Consider the following 26,576-nt stretch of genomic DNA (forward strand, 5'->3'; position numbering starts at 1 on the left):
GGGTTTTGGGAAGAATTGTATCAAGGGATTCCTGTATCCAGCTATTGAAGTTGTTGTTTGCCTCATTGATGGAGGTTTCCTTTGGGGGTTTTGAGGCCTCAAGAGCTGTCTTCCATTCCAGTACGGGAAGTCTGGACCATTTCATACCCCAGGACACAGTATGACTCTGGTCTGACAGACCAGCCTTTGTGACCCTGAGTAGAGAGATTAAATAATGATCCGTCCACGAAAGTGGAATAGGAGCCCCAGTACTCAGGTTATCTAGGTTACTAAGTTAGAGTCTCTGCATGATCTTGTTTAGTGTTGACAAAAACGAATATTTCATCCTGAAAAAACAGAGCTTTCTTTACATCCCTGAATGTCTTATGCATGCCTCTCTGGAAGACAGCTGAAGCCGGAATAATCTAAAAGGCATACTTTGTGTATGGTTTGCTGTCATCAAGCAGTGCAATTTGGTGATAAGCATTGGATAAATCCAATGTTGAAAACACCGTAGCCGGCCTCAATGTCGAAAACCTTTTCCCAGTATTTGACAAAGGGTGCCGATCCACACACACACACATTCATGCAGATGTGTACCACTACAATGGGTGACAACCATTCTGAAGATCCGATCTCTTCAATTATGTCCTGACTGCACAGTCTATCCAGTTCTTCCCTTAAAGCCTATCTTTGTGTACTTTAGGCAAAGCATCATGTTTTAATATGATCTTCTGTACAAAATCCTCTAATAATCTCAGAGTGGATGAAAACATTTTAGGAAATGAACTCTACCATTCTACATTAGGGGTGGCCCCTTGTAAAGGGCAGAGGAGCATCGCCCCGCCTGCTGCGAGCGCAGCAGGGCAAACACTAATAAATAAAATGGCACAATAATGACAATTTGTTTTGCCACTAGCTCACGCTGTGTGCAGCTTTAGCATGAGGCAGGGGGTTTGGGGCTGAATCATGCTATTGCAGGATTTCTGCAGCCCCTTACAGTGCACGTGGCGGATTGGCCGGCTGGCTACCTATGGCCAGCCCGACATGCGCACTGTACACCCAGCAAGCCCATTGCTGTGAAACAGCCCGGGGACTGCTGGCACAGGCCCCCAGCCTCCAAATCAGCACTGTGTTAACCTGCTTCCACCAATCCTGGAGCTGCTGTCATGCTGAGAGCAACTCCAGGATTGGTCAGAAGTCGCGTTCCATTAGGCAGGAAAGGAAGTCCTTTCCTCTTTTAGCTTGTGGATGTGACATCGCTGGGATTGCTGCACTGGGCTGAACATTGAGGTGAGTTGGGTGCATGGCGTCCCATATAATTTTGCATTGCCAGCCTCCGCTGTTCTACGGCTTTGTCTTCAGTAACTTGAGATATTAGGGTGAATAGGATTAAGAGTGATAAGCACATCCCTTTGCTGCAGCCAACCCAACAACCAAGATCCCTTCTTGGCAACATAAACTTCTGCAAAATTAGTCTTGCCTTTGAAAAGGACGTTGGAAGTAAAGTACCCTAAAACCTCAACGGGTTTAATACCATGTCCAACCAGTTTAATGTCAGAAGGTGTCAAACCTATATCTGGAAAGTGCTTCAACCATTGATCTCCTGGTAATATGTGCCGAGCTCCCGAATCAGCCATAACTTTGACATCTTTACTGTTAATGCTAATGACACAAAATGGAGAATCATTACTTGTTTCATTGATTTCATAAATACTAAGGACAAATTTCTCAGGTATGTCATCGGATTCCTATTTGATTTCTTTAATAAGAACTAGTTTGTTCCTGTCCCAGCACTTATTTCTATTCCTACAGATTCAGGCATAGTGCCCCTTACTTTTACAATACCTACAGATTTGTCCTACTGTTGCACTCTATGGAGTGGGAAATGTAATTTTTACCCACCCGCTATCCAACGCTTTCCCTACTGTTGCACTCTCTGGAGTTGGAGTAGTAATTTTTACCCCTACGCTATCCAACGCTTTCCCTACTGTTGTACTCTCTGGAGTGGGAATAGTAATTTTTACCCCTACGCTATCCAACGCTTTCCCTACTGTTTCACTCTCTGGAGTTGGAATAGTAATTTTTACCCCTACTCTATCCAACGCTTTCCCTACTGTTGCACTTTATGGAGTGGGAATAGTAATTTTTACCCACCCGCTATCCAACGCTTTCCCTACTGTTGCACTCTCTGGAGTGGGAATAGTAATTTTTACCCCTACGCTATCCAACACTTATTCTAGTGTTTCACTCTCTGGAGTTGGAGTAGTAATTTTTACCCCTACGCTATCCAACGCTTTCCGTACTGTTGCACTCTCTGGAGTTGGAATAGTAATTTTTACCCCTACGCTATCGAATGCTTTCCCTACTGTTGCACTCTCTGGAGTGGGAATAGTAATTTTTACCCCTACGCTATCCAACGCTTTCCCTACTGTTGCACTCTCTGGAGTGGGAATAGTAATTTTTACCCCTACGCTATCCAACGCTTTCCCTACTGTTTCACTCTCTTGAGTTGGAATAGTAATCTTTCCCCTAAGCTATCCAACGCCTTCCGTACTGTTTCACTCTCTGGAGTTGGAATAGTAATTTTTACCCCTATGCTATCCAACGCCTTCACTACTGTTGCACTCAATGGAGTGGGAATAGTAATTTTTACCCACCCGCTATCCAACGCTTTCCATACTGTTGCACTCTCTGGAGTGGGAATAGTAATTTTTACCCCTATGCTATCCAGCGCTTTCCCTACTGTTTCACTCACTGGAGTGGGAATAGTAATTTTTACCCCTACGCTATCCAACGCCTTCCCTACTGTTGCACTCACTGGAGTTGGAATACTTATTTTTACCCCTACGCTATCCAACGCCTTCCCTACTGTTGCACTCACTGGAGTGGGAATAGTAATTTTTACCCCTACGCTATCCAATGTTTTCTCTACTGTTTCACTCTCTGGAGTGGGAATAGTCATTTTTATCTCTACGCTATCCAATGTTTTCCCTACTTTTGCATTTTCTGGAGTGGCAATAGTAATTTTACGTCTTACGCTATCCAATGTTTTTAATACTGTCGTTTTTTTGGACTTTAAATAGTAGTTTCATTTATTTTTCTATTAAATATTTTTTGAATGAATTTAGATAATGTATTATTTTATTAATTTTAAAAATATTGAAAGTATATTTAATTTTTTAATTTATTCAAATTAATTATTAACTTGTTTTTGTTATTATTTTATGTGTGCAGATCTATTTGTAAGTTATAATATTTTTAAATAATTTATAAGTAATTAAAGTAATTATTAAAACTTATTATTAAGTAAGTATATAATATATATTTTACCTATGTGTTTAATTAATGTTCTATTATTATATATGTATTATTTATTAATTTTAAACATTACTAAATATTTTTAACCATGTTTATTTTATTTATAAGTATTATTTACTTTATTTTACACATTATTATTTAACAGATATAAAATTATATTTTTAGTTACCATATTTTTAACATCAAATTTTTTGTTTCGATATTTTTGTACTTACCATGTTGTAGATAGGATGTCGATATACTTGCCTTCGATATTCCAGTGTCGATGTTTCTGTAGGTCGATATTTTGTCTGTCGATATTCTGTCATAGATTCCAGCAACCACCTCATTAACTGCTAGATGCATCAACGTTCGATTTTGCGAGTCTTTAATTGCGAAGTTTAAGGATTCGCATTTAGGGACTCGCAAAATCAGACGCATGTAGGATTTGCTAAAATATTAGCAATTCCTAAATATTCCTTATCTGCGACTCGCAGAGTGCGATTCGCAAATAAGGAATGACATCTCATTGATTCCTATGGGCCAAGAGGCCCATAGGAATGAATGGGGGGGAATTCTCAATTTGCAATTAGCAATTAGCTAATCGCAATTTGAGAATGTGATTTCAAGGGTGACGGGTGTCCAAAGGACACCCTGTTGCACCTCTTAAATTGACCTGGACACTGGTATTGCGCACACACATGTCCCAAGGACATGTGAGTGTGTAACATACAACTTTGATAGATGCACTTTAGTGCATTTTTCACAGTTTTCGCTATTTACCATGAAGTTTGATTTCACGGTAAATAGCGACCCCTATCAGCGAAATCGCTAGCTATTTTACATTCATGCATTGCATTTAAGGAATCTCAATTTGAGATTCCTTAAATGCAATCGCAAATAGCGATTTATGCATTTGGAATGATGCCTCCCAAATGCATAAATACCGGTCGCAGAGGGGCAGATTCTGCGAATCTGCCCCTTTGCGAACGGTATTTCGCTTGATGCATCTAGCTGTAACTTTCTTGATATAGAGGATATGCAAATTGTGAAACAGCAGTTTCATATACGTCATCACCCTATCATCTTCTTCATACATTACAATAGGTGACAAATGACTTAAAACATGTTTCCCCTCCGTACTTAACCAATGTTTCAAAATATCAAGTTTGCGTTTATCAGTATATACATCACTTCCTATAGCTTCTAAATATACTTCAAAAGCATCTTTCCATTGCTGCCACTCCAAAACAGGATCATCTGGGCTGGGCAGAAAAGACAAAGGTGCAACCATCCATAGTGCAGTTTGGACAATAACCTATTGTTATTATTATTGAACTAACAATCCATAAGTTAGCCCAAAATTGCTGGAATTTGAAAGTATGTACATACACATATATATATAGAGAGAACTCTGCCCGATACTCCTAATAGCTTGGAAAGACGAACACGGACCCAGGAATTAGTGCAAGGTTCTTTATTCCATTGATACATCCAGCACCACCGCCATGATGCATTTCGGCCTTCAGGAGGACTTGATCACATATATGTGTGTGTATATATATATATATATATGTATATATATAGGTATATATATATATATATATATATATATATATATATATATATATATATATATATATTCACTTATTCACTGAAAAAACCATAGGTTATAAACCATATATAAACCATATATAGTTAGGAATTAGCATTTTAAAAAACTTACTTTACTCACACAAAACCATTGAAATTCCATATATAGTTAGTTGTACTAACTATATATCGCGCACCCGCAATCCACTGCTGATCATGTCACATATTACATCATTCATGACATGGTTAGTGACATCACTGATGACATCACTGATGACATCACTGATGACATCTCAAATGACATCACTGATGACATCACTGATGACATCACTGATGACATCACTGATGACATCTCAAATTACATCACTGATGACATCACTGATGACATCTCAATTGACATCACTGATGACATCATCCAGTGTCTGTGTGTTTCTGTAAAGTTAAAATATGTTTTACATAATGAAGAGTGAGTGTATGTATGAGTGTCTGGATGAAGGATTTAATAGGTGCGTGACTGACTGTATGAGTGAGTGATTAAATGTGTCTTAGTGAATGCATAGGTTAGTGACTAAACTGTCTGAATGTGTACATCATTATGTTTGTTGTTGTGTAAGCTGCTGCATGTGAGAGTTGTCATATATAAATGACTATATATAACAGCCTGTGATTGCATAAGTGACTGTATCTATCAATATGTACTTGTATCAGTGATTGTAAAAGACAGTAAGTATGTGTTAGTCTATGTTTAAATAAGCAAGGTTTTGTGTGTTTAACTGTATAGTCGTGGAAATGGGAGTGTGATTGATTCTTTACATGACTGACTAGGTGTATGAGTAACTCCATGGATGAGTGGCAGTGTGTGAGTCTCTGTATAGGTGTATGAGTGCATATGTTGGTGTTGTATTGATGAGTGACTGTATGTATGAAAGATTGTATGGGTGAATGAGTGGATGTGTGTGTAGACCTAGAAATCAGTGAGTGCGTATGTGGTAAGTGGTTTTACTGTGTCAATGGTTTCAGGAATGGTAGTTTGTATTTAACACTAGGGGGTCGATTCCGATCCGGTAAAATCCCCGTCCGTACGATTCGTATCCGGAGCAGTTTCCGTACGACTCGTACGGACGCCGTACGACCGGACGATTCCGATCGGCCGACCCGGGCGCGATTCGTACGGTACACGTCGATTCGTACGGAAAAGCGCACGATCACCTACACACCGTACGGCGCGTACCCCCCATGATCGCAGGGGTACGCGCCGTACCCCTGTGATCATGCGGGGTACGTGCCGTACACCCAGCGTACTTGGGGTACGTGCCGTACACCCACCGTACATGGGGTACGGTGCGTACCCCATGTACGCTGGGTGTACGGCACGTACCCCGCATGATCACAGGGGTACGGCGCGTACCCCTGCGATCATGGGGGTACGTGCCGTACCTGGGGGGGGGGCGTTTCATACCGGTTTCGGCTCGAACTCTGCGTTTACGACTGTTTTCGGCTCCCGTAGGAAAAGGGTCGTACGGCGCGTACCCGACACGGATCGTACTTGCTGGGTCGTAAAAACCAGCCGCGAACCGTAGTGATGTCGCGTACAGCCGGTTCCGAGTGAAACTCGTACGGAGATCTGAGTCATACGGAGTCCTGTACGACTCGTACGGAGTTTGGCACCTGATACGGATCGTACTTCGTCGTACGTACGGGACGTCTACGGGTACGATTCGTATGGGGAAAAAACTCTCCGTACGACTATTCGGAGCGCATTTTACCGGATCGGAATCGACCCCTAGGTGTATCATGGGTTAGATTAGAGTGTGAGGAGGTGTATTGTATTATCACATGGATGATGTCATCAGTGATGTCATTTGAGATGTCATCTGAGATGTCATCAGTGATGTCACTAACCATGTCATGAATGATGTAATATGTGACATCATCAGCAGTGCATTGCGGGCGCGCGAGTTATAGTGAGTCCAACTAACTATAACGTGGGAATTGCAATGGTTTTATGTCAGTAACATTTCCAGCTAACTATAACTGGTGTCAAACCTATGGTTTTTTCAGTGAATTTAATAGGTTTTTTAAATGCTAATTCCTAACTATAACTGGTGTGAAACCTATGTTTTTTTCAGTGAATTTCATAGGTTTTTTAAAAGCTAATTTCTATAGCTATGAAATATATTATTTTTTATAAAGAATCCTATATTGTATATTTATGTAATACTATTTTTTTATGTATATTGTTCATGTTTATTTATTTATTTATTTTTTTGCCCTGGAGCGCTTCCGGTGCACGTACCGGTGAGCGCACCGGTAAGCGCACTCTTGCGGCGCGCCCCGGTGCGCGTACCGGTGAGCGTCCCGTTAGCGCTATTTCCGCAAATGAAAACATCATCGTGACGTAATGCGTAGCCGCGTGATGCGTCTTATGACGCACGGCGTAAGCGCATCCGGAAGCGCCCGAGCGCATACAACCACGCTACGTAAGCGCCCCCGGGCGCGCAGCCCGGCGCGCCCCGGGTCGCGTAGCGTAAGCGCGTCGGGTCATGTGACCTGAAAATTACACTTTTCATTGGTTCAGAGCAGTTTGTTTTTCCAAATGATGAAAGCCCCCACCTTTTTTCCTCATTCTCACTTTGTACTTTGACTGAGGAAGACCTGTTTGCAGACCTGAGAAATGGCTACAGTAGCAGCAGCTAAAATATGTGAAAGATAACCACCTTTCACTAACTGCGCGCTGATGTTTTACTTGAAACTTTTAAATGTTTCTTCTCCTTTTTTAACAGTTCATTGATGCAAATTCATGACTCCATTTTTTTCTCTCAATTTCTGTTTTTATTGATTATGCATTTTACTTCATGCATTATAATGAGTTAATCAGTCACTTTCTTTTGACTATCAACATAAATCCATTACAACTCTGCCCAATGCATTTCGGGTCAGGTCATGTGACCCTTCATCAGGGGCCTGTGAACAAGACAAATACAGGACCTTAGCCAACATCCATATATACAATAAAGTTCAAACATATGCATTATGGTCATGTACAAGACAACACAGTGTTTAGTTAAACATCTTAAGAACCTATGAATTGTCAGATTTATAGAGCAGATCTAACCACAACAATGTCATGGGTAATGTGGCGGTGGCTTACAGAGCAAGATATTGCTATATGCGGTATGCTGGTAAATATCAAGGGGGTGGGTGAGGTAAAGCACAAGCGGGTCAAAAGACAAGTATCAGAAATACATAAAGAAAATCTTAGAACACTTACGAGAGTATTGAACACGCTCACTTCAGGCTGGTATCTCGGGTAATGAAGGTCAGTCCCGGACGGGTAAGGGAAAGCGAAATACGGCTGTGTTTTAAATCAGCGCGCTTAGTTCCGATCACGTGATCGGGTAAACTATGGAAGTCGAGGAAAGACTTCTCGGGAATGTAGTAGGCGATGTATCAGCTCAAGGTGCATAATACTATAAAAAATGTCAAGGAAATGATAAATAACGTGAGGTTGACAAATGTGAATGAAAGTTGGAAAACATGTGTGAAATATGGTCAGTCTGATGTGTCGGTGAATAAAAAGAAATAGAAATAGAAAACGGACATAGGAATGGACATGGAAGAGGGAAAAAGAAATAGATAAAAAATGTCTCCGTAAAATGTAACCCAGCAAAATACCTACAATACTACAAGTATACCGATTGTATCTAACATTACGGTCATAAGGGTGACATAATAAACAAATAAATGGCTGAATCAACATGATAATTGTCACCGGGCAAATTCTGTACATAAAATAACCTTGACATTTTTTATAGTATTATGCACCTTGAGCTGATACATCGCTTTCCCTTACCCGTCCGGGACTGACCTTCATTACCCGAGATACCAGCCTGAAGTGAGCGTGTTCAATACTCTCGTAAGTGTTCTAAGATTTTCTTTATGTATTTCTGATACTTGTCTTTTGACCCGCTTGTGCTTTACCTCACCCACCCCCTTGATATTTACCAGCATACCGCATATAGCAATATCTTGCTCTGTAAGCCACCGCCACATTACCCATGACATTGTTGTGGTTAGATCTGCTCTATAAATCTGACAATTCATAGGTTCTTAAGATGTTTAACTAAACACTGTGTTGTCTTGTACATGACCATAATGCATATGTTTGAACTTTATTGTATATATGGATGTTGGCTAAGGTCCTGTATTTGTCTTGTTCACAGGCCCCTGATGAAGGGTCACATGACCTGACCCGAAATGCATTGGGCAGAGTTGTAATGGATTTATGTTGATAGTCAAAAGAAAGTGACTGATTAACTCATTATAATGCATGAAGTAAAATGCATAATCAATAAAAACAGAAATTGAGAGAAAAAAATGGAGTCATGAATTTGCATCAATGAACTGTTAAAAAAGGAGAAGAAACATTTAAAAGTTTCAAGTAAAACATCAGCGCGCAGTTAGTGAAAGGTGGTTATCTTTCACATATTTTATCTGTATTCAAGACACGAACAGGCATCGTGTAACAACTTGTAGCGCTAAACTATACATCACGTACATTTTAAATAAAACGTTCGAAATAAACGTGTGCGCAGAGACCAAAAAACTTTACAGTAGCAGCAGCAGCAGGAGCACCTCAACCACCACCACCACCAACACCACCACAAGGACCACCACAACACCACAGTGGTGGTGAAGAAGAAGAAGAAGAGGAGGAGGAGGAGGAGGAGGAGGAGGAGGGGCGATTCCTGCCGGAAGATAATATCCCCTATAAACCGAAGGAGCACTTTGTGTGGGAGTTTTTAAAAATCCCAAAGGACCAAAAGAAAGTCAATGCGCCAAAAGTGACATGTCTGATCTGTGGCACTGTACTTTCCAGGGGATACCCTGCAAAAAAATATTCATTTGGGAACCATACAATGCTTCGCCACCTGCAACGCAGGCACCCTAACAACTATGCTGCGTCAGAGGTCAGAGAACTGACCAGAAACCCTCCCCAATCTTCTCCGAGCACCTCCAAAAGCAAACAACCCACTCCATCGGGTCCAGAGACAAGGGAGATGGTCCCAAACTTCCAACGCCAGTTTGGAGATTGCAAAATAATTTGTATATTTTGTGGGACTACAATTTCCTATGGTGAGCAAAGCATCAAACTCATCAACCGTGCTGGAGACAACCACAACTGCAGAAAGAAACCTTCATTTTTTCTGATTTTTGTTGCTCCAGTTGAGCCGTTTACAATTCCCCGTTTTTTGTTTGTCCCCATAAAAACTACAAAAAAAATATAAAATTGTTCATAAAAGCCAAAAAAAGTAAAAAATGTTCAAACAATCAAAAAAATATAAAATAACAAAAAGAATAAAAAAAAGTTCCTTTTAGAACTACCTCCAATTTACAAACAAATGCTACATTTTTTAAAAAACTCTGTCATTCTTTTTTCTCCATGGTACGCTCCCCGGTACGCTCCCCGGTGCGCGTACCGGGCGCTCCCCCCGCGTAAATCGAAATTTTTCTTTTTTTTTTTTGCCCCGTGGTGCCCTTTATGGCCCCCACATCAAACCTAGGGGGTCAGGGGGGTCTACCCTGCCCCCTTTTGGTCATTTCCCCCTTTGTTTTTGCCACGTCTTGTGTCTCGATCCAACCGAGACACAAGATGGCGGCCGCTCCGGACTGTTTGGAATGTTGACAGACACCCGAGAGCCAATCAGCTTTCCGCTCCCGAACTCGCGTAGCGCGCTGGTACGCGCCCCGGTGCGCGTACCGGGGCGCGCTTATTTATTTATTTATTTATGTAGTTTAGACAGCGCACAGCTACCCCCGAAGGGGTGTCCCGGCGCTAGAACCAGAGCCTCGATGGGGAAAAAGGGGGGAAAAAAGGAAATCAGCAAGATGGGATCATAGTCCGGAGAACAGCCAGGTTTTTAATCTAGCACGAAAGATGGATTCGGACGAGCAGAACCTGAGGTCGATTGGGAGGCGGTTCCACAGTTTAGCAGAGATTACGCTGAACCCTCTGCCGCCCATTCTGGCACGTCGAAAGCGAGGAGAGGTCAAAAGGCGTAAGTGGTTAGATCGCAATGATCTAACGGAGTGGGATATTGATACTCGCTTTTGAAGGTAGATAGGACCAAGGCCGTTGATTGCTCGGAAGGCGTGGGTGAGGATCTTGAATTGGCTTGCAATAGGGAGCCAATGTAGCTCCTTGCGATAGGCGGCGACTGACTGACGGTAGGGGATGTTTCCAATCAGTCTAGCCGCCGCGTTCTGAACGATCTGGAGCCGATCGATCAGATATTGAGGAGCGCCGGCGTACAGGCTGTTAGCGTAGTCCAAGTGAGAGGTGATGAGGGCCTGAGTGACCGTTCGGCGGGCGACCAAGGGGAGGTAGGGAAGGATCTTCTTGATCATGCGCAACTTCATGAAGCAGGCAGAGGTGACCTTATTGACTTGTGCTTTGCATGAAAGTGAGTCGTCGAACTGGTAGCCCAGGTTGCGAACAGAGTGAACTGGGATGGGTGCGGGGTCAAGTACTGTAGGCCACCATAGGGAAGGGGATATAGGGTTTTTCTGGTTAAAAAACAGAACTTCTGTTTTATCAGCGTTAAGTCTTAAATGATTATTAGTCATCCAAATATTGATGTTGTCTAGGCATTGGCGGAAGTTGGCAAACGTGGAGTCAACTTATAGATATATATATTTTTTTTAACCTAAATTACTCAAAATCCACTGGAGCACATATCTTGAGACATAGCAAAGGCACATCGGGCTACCAGTCCCTACAATTTTGCCAAGTTTGGTGGAAATCCATTCAGACTTTCGGGCTAAAAGTGAGTCCAACCGCCCTATGGAAATTAACATGGGGAAAACACGTTCTGGGACCCCCCTTTTATCTCGGCCCCCGCTTGACGAATCCCCCCCAAACTTTCAGGGAAGGAGCGGAGCGGAGCTGGCCATTTTCTTGGAGAAATTCAGCCAATTCCGTCCATCAACGCCAAAGTTATTCCCAATAGAATGTTGCGGATTTCCTATGGAAACTAGGTCCTAACTATAACTACCTACTGGCGACCGCCAGTAGGTAATATATATATATATAATCCACAGTTTGCTTCAAAGCACAACGCGCACTCAGGAAAATACAGCAAAATTGATTTATTCTCAGTTACACGCTACGCGTTTCGACACTCCTTGTGCCTTGATCACACGTTAACCATTCTGTCTTGTCAGGCATGTTATATACAAAAGTAAACATAAATGAGGTAGTGGGTAAGGTCATGTGACTTTACATGTACAAACTTCTGCCATCTTTGAACAGAGTAATCGTTGTCGAGAAGATATAGTTTTTAAACATTCTTTTCTTTCTAAACATCACACTCTACAATGCCAAACATAATCCAATGTTATTCACATGTCTTACTCTAATGGGAGTCCCCCAAGGCTGTATGTCACAATTATTATTTGTTGTAACAATCGCACCACGTATTGCACTTGTTAAGGTCTAGTGCCCATTGTTGTGCAATTTTGTGTGCGAGGAAATTGGAAAGATCATTTCCAACATCTTACATGGCTGATTAAGGAAAACCTTTTATAGTACTTAGCCCCTAGGGCTCCCAGGACTATATGTCAAAAAAATGCAGGAGCGTCTCATTTGTGTCACTACATTCTCTCCAGCATCTAATGCAATAAGAAAGAGTGTAGTAAAGCATTGGCCTGTGCTGAATGCAGGACAACTGAACCTTGAACGTCCACTGTTCGCTTTTAAACGGGCTAAAAACATAAAAGATCATCTTGTCCGGGCATCTCTCCCTCAATCAACCTTGAAAATGACACTTAATGATGCATGGGGCCTACCAACCTTGACAGGCCATGCTAAATGTGGCAGCTGCGTTTGTTGTGATTACACTGTTGAAGGCAAAACCTTTGAGTATGGAACCATCAAATTTGAGAGAAAGTATTTTTCAAATTGTAACTCAGCAAATGTAGTGTACGCTATTTTTTGCCCTTGCATGATGATCTACGTAGGTCAAACAAGCCAGAAAACCAAACTCAGGATCGGACAGCATTGCAGCAGGATCCGCTGCAAAACTGCTAATGCCCCCCTTGTGGATCACTTTATAGACCAAGGACACACTGAGAATGACCTCAAATGGACAATAATAACATTGATCAAACCGCCTCCACGAGGGGCTGACATATCGCAACTGCTTAACAAAGAGGAACTACACTGGATTTTAAGGACCAACAGCATTCACAGTGGCCTCAATCGTCTTGAGGACTGGACCTCCCTATTATGAAATGTGTTCTGTAATTCGTACTATAACATGTAATTAAGTCACATGCTGTGTCACCTTGCATGCTTTCGCCCCTGCATTTTTATCTCACCCCATCTGCACTGACTAGACTATTCCCACACCACCTTAAGATGGCTGCCGCTTTTCCATCTTAATTCCTTAGTCCCTCATCGCTCTCTGCTGATAGTGCTGCCTTGAGATTTCTTAGTCCTTCATCACTTTCTGGTAATAGTGCTGCTTTGAACTATATACTGAGCCCGTAATCGGCAACTGCCAGTCTCTCGGGATACACGGAAGTAGATGAAGCAATCTGGCTCACCACTACCACAGTAAGTGCTCACGCCCAAACTCTTCTATCCCCAGCTACTGTCTCAGCCTGGCCTTCCTGCCTAAACCCTATTTACAATTCTGTTCTCAGATAATGCGATTGTGCATTTCCCACCGGCTGGCGTCCAACACACGCGATTGCGCAGGGATGCTCTGAGATTTATTAATTGGAACTGGTAAATATGTGCTCCTTTTATTCCACCCACCACTGTACTCCAACCTAGACTCCTTGTAAACTTGGAATTTCGCCCACAGAGATACCCTGACTGCCGGCCGAACAACCCTTACTAACTCAATTGTGAAGGCCTGCGCGCCCCACAAAACTACATGAGACTCGTTTATATCTCCCACCATAGGTAAATCCCAGTTCACACTGCACTTTATTTATTAGTACACACTGCGCCGTTTTTAAACCACACGTGGCCTAAATGACTACCCGGTTTTCCAATCACCCCTCACTACTATGTACTGCGCCGTTTTCCAATTACCCCTCACTACTATATACTGCGCCGTTTTTAAATTTTGTATAAGCATGTGATTATGATGAAACCCGCCCTCACAAGCCTAGTCCGGACCAACCCACCTACAGGACTGGGTCACACGCTTTATACTTGAGAAAACTATGTAAAACCACCTATATAGTCCTTACGGGTGCACAGACATAATATCGACTCCAAAATATCGTTTGGACAGAATATCGAGTTTGAAATATCGTTTGGACAAAATATCGACAGGACAGAATATAGACAGCCAAAATATCGTTTTTAAGGTAAGTGAAGTAATATCGACTGTAAATAATATAGAAAGTGAAAATATCCAAGTATATAATCTAGATAGTAAAAAATATCGTTTTTTAAATAATATTTAATTATTTATAGTGTTTTTTCATGTATAATATGTGTGAAAAGTGTCATTTTATGTTATAATTATTTTTAATTAATGATTTTTTTTATTATTGTGTCATTTTATTCTGTAGCGGGTTGTGGGTTTATAGGAGAATAGGGTGGGAAGTAATTTAATTATAATTAATGAAATATGTAAACTTATTTATTGGTAGTAATATTTAATTAATTGGTAATTAAATAATATTTGTTAATTATTTAAAATTTAATTGGTAATTAATTTAATTTTATTGATTAATTGCTAATTATGTAAATTTAAATAATTTATTTCCTGTAGCGGGTTGTGGGTTTATAGGGGAATAGGGTGGGAAGTAATTTAATTATAATTATTAAATATGTAAATTTAATAATTGGTAGTAATATTTAATTAATTGTTAATGAAAAAATATGTGTTAATTAATTAAAATGTAATTGGTAATTAATTTAATTGATTAATTGCTAATTATGTTAAATTAAAATATTTATTTCCTGTAGCGGGTTGTGGGTTTATAGGGGAATAGAGTGGGAAGTAATTTAATAACAATTAATGAAATATATAACATTTATTTAATTGTATTTAATATAAAATAATTGTAAATTAAATTTTAATTATCAAATAAATAATTGGTAATTAGTTATAAATTAGTATTAATAGGTAACTAATTGAAATATTTATAGTTAATTAGTAATTTTAATATATTAATTATTATGTTATATTAAATAGTTAATCATTTTTAAATAAATTTATATTGATATTATTTTGTAATTTATTTATTAATATATGAAGTATTTACTTTCTCTAATGTTGCACCCACTGGAGTGGGAATAGTAATTTTAACCCTTACGCTATCCAACGCTTTCCCTACTGTTGCACCCACTGGAGTGGGAATAGTAATTTTAACCCCTACGCTATCCTACGCTTCCCCTACTGTTGCACCCTTTGGAGGGGTAATAGTAATTTTAACCCTTACTCTATCCAACGCTTTCCCTACTGTTGCGGGAAACATCCTTTACAACGCAACTTTTACAACGCACTACCTTTACAACGAAACTTTTACAACGCAAAAACTATTACAATGCATGTTTTTACAACGCAGATACCTTTACAACGCATACCATTACAACGTAAGTATTGGTAAGTATATAATAATTTTTTTAATGTACATTTTTGTAATTTTTGGGTAAAGGGGTATTTTTAGGGTTCAGGGTCAGTTTTTAGTTTTTGGGTAAAGGGGTATTTTTAGGGTTCAGGGTCAGTTTTTGGTTTTTGGGTAAAGGGGTATTTTTAGGGTTCAGGGTCAGTTTTTGGTTTTTGGGTAAAGGGGTATTTTTAGGGTTCAGGGTCAGTTTTTAGTTTTTGGGTAAAGGGGTATTTTTAGGGTTCAGGGTCAGTTTTTAGTTTTTGGGTAAAGGGGTATTTTTAGGGTTCAGGGTCAGTTTTTAGTTTTTGGGTAAAGTGGTATTTTTAGGGTTCAGGGTCAGTTTTTGTTTTTTGGGTAAAGGGGTATTTTTAGGGTTCAGGGTCAGTTTTTAGTTTTTGGGTAAAGGGGTATTTTTAGGGTTCAGGGTCAGTTTTTAGTTTTTGGGTAAAGGGGTATTTTTAGGGTTCAGGGTAAGTTTTGGGTTTTTGGGTAAAGGTTTTTTTTTAGGGTTCAGGGTCAGTTTTGGGTTTTTGGGGTACAGGGGTACAGTGTAAAAATAAAGTAAAATTAAATTTACATTAAATTAATTTAATGAAATTAAATTAAATTAAAATATATTAAATTAATTTAAAATAATTTAAATAAAAAAATTATTATATACTTACCAATACTTACGTTGTCATGGTATGCGTTGTAAAGGTATCTGCGTTGTAAAAACATGCATTGTAAAAACATGCGTTGTAATAGTTTTTGCGTTGTAAAAATTTCGTTGTAATGGTAGTGTGTTGTAAAAGTTGCGTTGTAACATCATATATCCACTGTTGCACTCTTTGGAGTGGGAATAGTAATTTTAACCCCTACGCTATCCAACGCTTTCCCTACTGTTGCACCCACTGGAGTGGGAATAGTAATTTTTACTCTTTTGTATTTGTATGTTAATAATATTGGCTATTATTTAATTAAATTTTGTTACTATATATATATGTTTTAAGAAATATGAATAAAAAAATATTATTTTTTTACTTTCATTAATTATTTAATTATTAAAAGTTATTTTAAGTATTGTTAAGTATATTTTAGTAATTAATTCTTTTTATTAATGTAATTAAACATTGTTTTTATTAAAGTCGATATTTTTTACAACGATATTTTTGTAAACGATATTTTAAACTCGATATTTTTGTACTTACCTGTTTGTAGATACAAACTCGATATTCTGTCAGTCGATATTTTGTCAACGATATTTTTTCCAGTCGATATTATGTCCCTCGATATTTTTTCAGTGATCCGTCCTTACGTGGTTCTGACATGATTCTCATATCTATATCACCCGAGCATGAAATTGGCACAGCAATAACCATAAAATCGCCGGTTTATTCACAAATGTCACCGATTCTATGCTGAAAACATGCCTAGCTTATTTTTCTAAATATGCTTTACACCTTTTTCTCCCTCTTTTCTCCCTGTGTGTATCTTACCTTTCTCCCATGTCCTTTTAAAATGTAAAAGTAACGCAAAAAGGCGCAGCATATTATTGTCAAGACTACAATGTATAATTCTATTGTCCTGAAGATGATGCCTGGTATTTAATAGTGGCATCGAAACGTCGTCGACACTGATACACCTTATGCACCAAGATTAAGCTGTATTAGAATGTGCAATGGTGTTTAAAAGTTGATATATGTCTGTGTAAACTGAGTACAAGTATACAGACCCTTTTTGGCTTGCCTTTTGGCCAATCCCTCTCGTTGTTTTGTCTTGTGTTTTGTGGGTCACGGCTGTGCCCACTTGTTGTTGATTGTTTCTTAAACGCTACTTATTGAAAAATATTATGAAAATAAATTCTTGTCCGGCTGGACAAAAGTCATACTTTCTATTTAGCGTATGATTATCTCCCCTTGTTTATTCTTTTAGAATAGGGACCACTGTTCTTTATAATATGATGCTACCCAAGGTCCCTATGGAATTATCTTTGGGTTCCCTTGTCCTTGTATAAAAGTACTTCAAACTGAATAAATGGAATTTTTCAAACAGAGTTGAACAGCCATGATACACAGTGGAAATGATGGTATGTCGGAAGTCATAGGAGAGGACGATGAAAGTTATTCGCTTGTAGATATTATGTTGGAAAGTCAGGATAGTACCCAAACAAGCAGTCCGAGTGAACTAAGAACAGACAGGGCAGCATGTTCTTCATTTAAACCTAAATCAGTATTTTGTCCCATTATGCCCCATGACTCAATAGATACATTCCATGAGGTTGTCACGAAAGAACTCACTAAACTAAAACACACTCATGAGAAGTCCTCTAAGAAAGACTTCAATCTCACTACGGAACAGAGAGAGTTTATCCTCGCACTTGCAGATGATAACAACATCATTCTTAGATCATCTGATAAGGGTGGAAATATTGTCCTGTGGGGTAGGGAGATGTACATCAGAGAGGCCCTAAGGCAACTGAATACAAGTAATTTTTATGAGAAGCGCAACATGGAAAAATACAATGAGAGTATCATGGAAACATGGGACAAGATTAATGAATGGCGTACTGAAGGACTACTATCCTGGCAGGAATTTTGCTTCCTCAAAAAGGATTACCCCAAAATACCTATTTTTTACCTTTTACCAAAGGTGCACAAAAACGCTAGGGATCCTCCGGGTAGGCCCATTATTTCATCTATAGGCAGCGTTAATGAAAATCTATCTCAATATATTGATCATTTTTTGAGGGAATTTGTCTGGATTACCAACGTATATCAGGGATACCACAGATTTTCTGAATAAAATAGACAAGATACAATGGGCAGAGGGCTCTCTGCTCATTACAATGGACGTTAATGCCCTGTACACGATTATTGATCATGTCCAGGGCATGGAAGCTAGCTATCACTTCCTTAGAAATAGGGACATTTGCTTTTTGGACCAGACATGCATGATCATCGAAATGATGAAGGTATGCCTTAGGAACAATATCTTCATGTTCGATGGCGCCATGTACAAACAGGTGCATGGCGCGGTTATGGGTTCAGCATTCGCTCCAAGTTTTGCGAACCTCTTCCTAGGCAAATGGGAGGAGGAGATCAGAAAGGATGTCAACCTCGCAGAAGATCTCACTAAGGTTACAGCATGGGTAAGATACATAGATGATTTGTTCCTGATGTGGCAGGGAACTGAAGAGGAAGCAAGAACATTCATTGAAAAACTTAACATCACTGATTACAACATACACCTGACTTATAACATCAGTACCAACTGTGTTGAATTTCTAGATACAGAAGTTCAAGTTGTCAATGGTAATCTCGTTTCAAAACTACATAGGAAGGACACGGCCGGTAACCGTTTACTTCATGCCCTCAGTGCTCATCCTGATCCACTTAAATGGAGTATTCCCTATGGAGAGGTACTGAGGGCAAGGAGAAACTGCAGTAGTGATGAAGGGTTTGCTGCGGAACAGGAAATCATGCTACATAGATTCAGGGAAAGGGGGTACCCCGAAGGGGTTCTCACGAAAGCAGTTAACAAGGTCGCAGCGGTTAAGAGAATAGAAACCCTCACACCTAAACCTACAATTGTTTGTGATAATACGGCGACACGTGTCATTACTACCGTCAATCAAAAATCTGGGAAGGTCCAGAAAATCCTTGCCAACAATTGGAAAATCCTTAAAGCTGATAACATAGTGGGACCACTTTTTAAGGAAAGACCCCAAATCACCTATAGAAGAGGTAGGAACTTGAGACATTCTGATAAAGGGAGATATCACGGAAAGCAAAAAACAACACATACAAGGCCTTAAAGGCTTTTATCCCTGTGGCCACTGTAAAGCCTGTAAAGCTAGTGTCATGGTCAAAGTAGAAATATCAGGAAAATGTGAACGCAAAGTAATCAAACAGTTTTTGACATGTAACACCAATTATGTCATCTATGTTTTAGAGTGCCCCTGTAAACAGAGGTACGTGGGGAGCACCACATGTATGGTTAAAAACGGATACAAGAACATCTTAGAGCAATCACACATGTGGATAGTCGATACCCAATTGCAAGACACTTTTACGAGCACCACCAATCCAACAATTCCCTCCTTAAATATTTTGCAGTAGAACAAATCAATATAGGGAGAAGAGGTGGAAACCGAGACCTGGCCCTTAGAAAAAGAGAATCGAGGTGGATAATGGAGCTCGAAACTAAGTTCCCTGGGGGGCACAACCTAGATGGGGAACTTGCAACACATTTACATGAAGATTAGGTTACTTATGTTCAAGAATACGTCCCTTAGAGAAGAAATAAAAGTGGTTGATGATGTAAAGAAGTTGGACAAGATTATGTACTGCTAAATTTGTGTTAATAAGCCAAAAAGCTTTTCAGCTTTTTTAGCTGTTTTTACTTCACAATTCAATTGAAGACATTTTAATTGTATGTTTATATGTTTTTTGTAGGAGAAATGGAAGGGAGATTTCACTTCTGTCACGGTTACTTCATGGTTTTCCTACCAAATTCCTGTCAGTTGGATGAAAGACACTATCACTTGTATGAAAGTAGATCTTCACTTCACTATTTTTGTATCTTTGCACTTGTATCTGATCTTGGATGGCATGGCTATTGATTAGTGTTGCCTATTTTGTGGTAGTTGGATTTGAATCCTGCCATGTCCAAAATAGTGGAAACCCTACCGTGTGAATTGGGGGTCACCCTAAAGGAAATATTGGAATAGAATTTATTTCTACCACTTTGGGCGGAATCGGGCACTAGACAGAGAGAAATAATACCCTGAGAGGATGTAGCGTCAATACGCATTTGTTGACATATAGTCCTGGGGGCCCTAGGGGCTAAGTACTATAAAAGGTTTTCCTTAATCAGCCATGTAAGACGTTGGAAATGCTCTTTCCAATTTCCTCGCACACAAAATTGCACAACAATGGGCACTAGACCTTAACAAGTGCAATACGTGGTGCGATTGTTACAACAAATAATAATTGTGACATGCAGCCTTGGGGGACTCCCATTAGAGTAAGACATGTGAATAACATTGGATTATGTTTGGCATTGTAGAGTGTGATGTTTAGAAAGAAAAGAATGTTTAAAAACTATATCTTCTCGACAACGATTACTCCGTTCAAAGATGGCGGAAGTTTGTACATGCAAAGTCACATGACCTTACCCACTACCTCATTCATGGTTACTTTTGTATATAACATGCCTGACAAGACAGAATGGTTAACGTGTGATCAAGGCAATTGACTGATTTCATGTTTAAACATTGACCACACACATTACTACTACCTCAAACCTATGTGATCTGATATCGATAATCCCTCAGATAATATTATATACGCTCTACCTCATTATGTTTTATTGCCTAGGATCCTGGTTACTTGGCAACACTCCCTACTCCTTAATGCCGTTTACACATGTTATTTGCACTATTAGACTATATAACCATACCTCACCTACCTCCTACTACTAACTGGATGGACGAAAGAACTCTTACTTATAATCTCCCTTACAGCTTATCCTATCGTTTTTATATGTCATATATATTTGGTGTTACAATTGCCTCCATAATGTCTGTAATCTATCCCTTACAACCTATCTCAATGTCTTATACGTCATATTTATCTGTTGTTACAATTGCCTTCATAATGTCTGTTTTTATATTACATGTGAAGCGCTCTGATACCCACGGGTCTTGTTCGCGCTATACAAAACTCTATAAATAAATAAATAAATAAAAGGCACAAGGAGTGTCGAAACGCGTAGCGTGTAACTGAGAATAAATCAATTTTGCTGTATTTTCCTGAGTGCGCGTTGTGCTTTGAAGAAAACTGTGGATTATTGAAATTTTCGGCCTGGAGAGGTCCGCCGAACTTATGCGCCACCTGACTTGGGAGAAAGGATCCCGGAAGGACCCTTCGTGTTGTTTGGATATATGTATATATATATTTTTTTTGTTTGCAGAACAGCGCTCCTTCCGACCTCCTGCTGCCCCAAGGGAATTGGCGTACGCCACCGGCGGAGCACGCCGGTAATTAATCCTCCACAAAAAAGCCTTTCAGTACGCTCTCAGTCAGAGTCCACGCATCAGCTCATATTCAGAGGGTGTTTATTTCCAAAAACCAGTTTTTGGAAATAAACACCCTCTGAATATGAGCTGATGCGTGGACTCTGACTGAGAGCGTACTGAAAGGCTTTTTGGTGGAATATATATATATATATATATATATATATATATATATATATATATATATAACAAACTCTAGGACGTACCCTCACAGCAATCTCCATAGGTGAGAAAACCACCACATTAAACAGCAATAAATTCACACGCCATGTTCCTTGTCAAAGGAGTGTGTGAATCACCATAGTTTAAACTTTTTTTTTTTAAAGACCCAATTGAAGTCCAGTGTTCGCCAATAAACAAGTGTGTGAATTACCATGACAAATCCACACTTGTAACGTACTGGAACCTGCTGACTTGAGTCACAGCCACATAGTTAACATGAAATTGGGAGAAAGCATATAACAGTACTGTCAGGCAGAATATATGACTAATTTGATGTGCAAATCACCGAAAATGCACAGTTGGATAAGGCCTCGAAATTGTTAAATGGTGTCCGCACAGGTGCGTGAATCTCCACATCAAATTAAAATCCACCATGTGTTGTATCTCATATGGATTCTTCCCAACCCAGCAAAATGGCCCCTCTAAATCAAATGGACCATTTTCTATAGACGGTGGGCTTTGTTTTGGGGTGCATGATCACTCTCTAGACAAGCCAGGCAAAATAAAATGGCCCCATGTATGTGTACACAAACTGTAGAGTGAGACGTGCAGTGTGAGAGTACACATGCAGACAACTGCTGGGCTGGCGTGGACCCCAATTACTCACTCCTGTTACTGCAATCAACCACATCCACAATTTTCCATGGATTCGAAGCGATCCACTGAAAGTGGGATCCAATGTCCTACGCCCCTCTCTGCGGACTGCCGTGTGCACCGCCCTCTGATCTGCCGATACGCCGCCTTGAAGATCACCAGCAGTGCTCCAGGCTTTCCCTAGACGAAGTTCCACTCATCACCAGTATGGAGTCCTCTTACAATGACTCACATCATGCATGGTGATTCATCCAAGATAAGTTTATTGGAGATATATAAGTCATAAAGTGAAGCACTGGAAAGCCTGGGCCAACTGTTGTTGTACAGAATCTGGACACTGTAAGTTCCATATACCAGATTCCATCCAACCTCATTGGCCAGAATATAACACAGGTGCTATAAAAAAAATGAAATACATGTGAAAGAGGGGCTATGGAGAGATGAGAGGCAATGTTGGAGGGTGATAGTGAGGGAATCCTTGAAGGACTCCAACAAAGATAATCTTTGACTATGCCTTTAAAGCTAATTCAATTGATTATATAATGAAAACTGTGTTGTAGAATGTGCCGTTGTTGACCAAATTCTCTTGGAGGGAGAACACCTCCCAAACCCTCCTTGAAGTGGTCAGGCTCAGTCGCTGCATTCATTAGGCACTGCATGGGGGCTTGTCTTACAAAATTTGCTAGGGCTGTTTTGGGTTCACCGTCCCGCACAGCCCTCCCTACAGGAGAAGAGGGGGAGGGTGCACTCACCTACTCCCTGGAACAGAGGGTCAGGGCACACTTGTGAAATCCCCACAAGAGCATACAAGCCAGTGCCGAAATACTAGATCTCAATGACGCATCTTGAATAAAATGTAAGTAAAACAAATTGCAACAACAACAAAAAAAACGAATAAATGCGCAGGATCCAATCACCCCTTCCATTTAGCTACGCATTCTCTGTCCCAACAGAATGATACTTCCCAGCAGTTTGCACCTCAATACCATGTAGAGCCTTTCAACCTAAAAACCAGGGGCAGAGGAGCGTCACCCCACTGCCTTTCAGCACAGCAAAAAAACTAAAAATAAAATGACAATAACGCGATCTTATTATCATTTTCTTTTTCGGTGCCTAAGCAGTTTTGTGGGGTGGAGTTAGGCTGCGCGGGGGAGGAGTGGTGACAACCTCCTAAGTGTGCATGAATGTTTGGACAGCCCTCTGGGGCCGGCCAAACATTCATGCGCACTTAGTATGTTCTGCAGCCAGGCTGCATTACAGCCTGGGTGGAGAACATGCCCAGCTTCCATTTCCCATTTGAATGCCGAACCACAGTGCTCAGACCAACCAATCACAACTCTGCATTGCAGCATTGTAATTGGCTTAGGGAAGCCTGGGTCCTTAACAATCTCAATGCTGCATGCCGCATTGTAATTGGCTCGGGGGAGCTCATAATCCTTCCTGTTCCAGCAGAAGCCAGGTAGAGGACGGATGAGAGGCGGTGGCGGGCCAGCCGGACGGCCAGCAGGTAAGTGATTTTTTAGTTAACAAAGGAGTCTCTCCCCCTCTTCCCTGCCCCCCCTCCCCACTACTGATTCGCCGGACCAGCTGCGGTTGTAAATACCTTCATGTTTTGATGTTCCATGGCGGCCTCTCAAAACCTCTGCACATTCATTGGCCTCTCTGTCAGGCTCTTGGCTCTCTACTCAGGTGAACTGCTCTGCAACAGCAAGCCCACTATTCATGGCTATGTGGTGGACATAAATATGTTCTGTTCATGCAGCCAACAAAAAACTCTACTACACAAATCTGTCAGTGGATCAAATGTTTTGCTTTCACTGCCCTTGCCAAGTGATCTTTTTTCTTTTTGCAGTGAATATGTTAAATATTCTAACCTGTGTACTCTTTAGCACATTTTGCTATAATTTAGCAAATAGTAAAACCGTGAAATGATGGATGCTCTGACTAAAAGTATGCTGTATGCAAAGCATAACGAATTGTTCCTGTACCATGTCAGCTCCAGATATAATAACATAGTGTAGTCTGGCTGCGAGCCAATCAGGTTAAAGTGAAAAATATAATAGTGAGGAAATAATAGTGTCAGCAAGATCCAATCAAATGGTGCAGCTCAACCACAAAAATCTGTCTTCCTCTCATTTACTAAAACAGCAAACAATACAAACCTGTCTCAATGAAATGAAGCGTGTAGGCTTAGAAACCCAACTTTCACCGAATGCCAAGTTACTTGGATTCATCCTGGACACAAACCTCACCCTCAAGGAACACATTGCCAATAGAACAAACAGCTGAAGAAAGTGAAAGTAAAATGGTGGTAACGTCCTGCTCGATGACCTCCCAGAATCTACACCGTCACCCCATAAGGACAGCTTAGACACCTCAGCCAATCTCATCCAGGGACAGAAGAAATATGATTCTCATCACCCCATCCCGATAGAACTCCATTGGCTCCCCTTCCAGACTGCAACATCTTCAAAAATAGCTACATCATTTACAAGTCCACCACAAACAGCACTCCCACTTACCTTGCAGACAAGCTCACCATCTCTGGTATTTCTCTGCACACCCAAAGCCAGGACATCATAAGACTGCAGATTACATTTTTTTTTTTAAAATAAAAAAACAAGACGGTAGGACTTTTCCATCTATACACCTGTGATAATGAACAACATCCTGTATCAATCAAGACCGCCCCAATGCTGCTCCAATTCAGGAAAGAGTTGAAGAGTCACCTCTTTAAAGGAACACTACATCACAATGCATTAATAGTTCACAAACTAGCTACCTCTCCCCTTGACTTTATGCTTGTCTTTGATCTTCAACAGCGCTCCACTGCCTTTAGGCTAGGTTTGTACCATAGAAATAGCACATGCATATATATAGAAATACAACATAAAAGATGTAACTCGGAAGTCTGCATGCTCGGATCCTAAGAACAGATTTTAACGCAAGAATAGTGTCAAAGTAGGGATTAAAATTTTCACCTTCTGGCTAGCTGATGGCAAAATCACTCGCCGTGGGGTATGCGTGTGGTTGGTCTAAGGGTCCAGACATTTCTAAATAGGAGTAAAACAGAACTACAGCACTCTTTCTAGTATTTTCTTCAATTTGATGAGGTTGTAGTGTGTGAATGCGTATTTATTGGTAGGAGGATCAACTGATGTCTGCCCAAATGTGATTAACAAAGCAAGGGGTTAATGAATTAGTTTATAATGAAGTATGTGTCGGAGTAACCTACAGAAATGTACAACGATCGTAGACAAGCACTCTGTTCTCAAAACACAACTCAGTCAAGCAGATGCGATCTACGAAAAAACAAACGGAGTTAGTCAGCTGCCTTAAAAGTGTCTGTATTTTTTAATGTCAATTTAGTCGTGAATTATAAGAAACTAGCAGCCCGTCACGACTTTGTCCGGGTATGAATTGCTGCCGGCCAGTAGTATATTGTTTTGTAGGATTTCGTTTAGATAGCATTTCTTATCTGTGACAGGCCTGTGAAACGCTCCAATTCACAGTGCACTGCTGATGCACTTAAGAGTGCGCGTTCAGTAGTGTGGGAACTCGAGTTTCCCTACTTTATTTTTCCTTGCAATATTATATAGCGCGAACTCGACAACATGGCATGAGCACAATTTACATTACAGAAGAACACATTCATTTGTGGTAGGCACGGGGAGACAAAGCGATTTGCCGGGAATCACAGGATGTTGAGCTGATGCCGAGATTCGAACGTAGCTCCCCAGCTCTAAAGATTGCAATTCTAGAACTTGTGGCGGGAGGTGTGTCTAAAAGTGTATGTCGGTGCTGGCCATCAATGAGAGAGACCTGTGCATTTTTCAAAGAGGTGGTGAAAAAAAATGAGTATGTTGCTGGAGATGTGGGCCGCCTTGCCACCAATGTACTTACCGGGGGAGGGTAAACACCCATTATTCCGCAACTTTCTTTCCGCATACCATCACTTCGCATACTTTCATTACGAAAGTACCATGACTCCGCAATGCCATTATAACGCATGGCATTATATTTTATATGCTTTTACCACGCATACATATACAACGAAATTCGTTGTAAATGCATGAATGGTAAAAACATGTTTTTTTTCAATGTTTGGATAAGGTAAGTATGGGTATAGGGGTATATGTGTTGGGGTACTGAGGTATATGTTTTGGGGTGTTTGGGTATTTTAAGGGTTCAG

Source organism: Lissotriton helveticus, chromosome 5_1 (assembly GCF_964261635.1).
Source record: "Lissotriton helveticus chromosome 5_1, aLisHel1.1, whole genome shotgun sequence".
Lineage (NCBI taxonomy): Eukaryota > Metazoa > Chordata > Amphibia > Caudata > Salamandridae > Lissotriton > Lissotriton helveticus.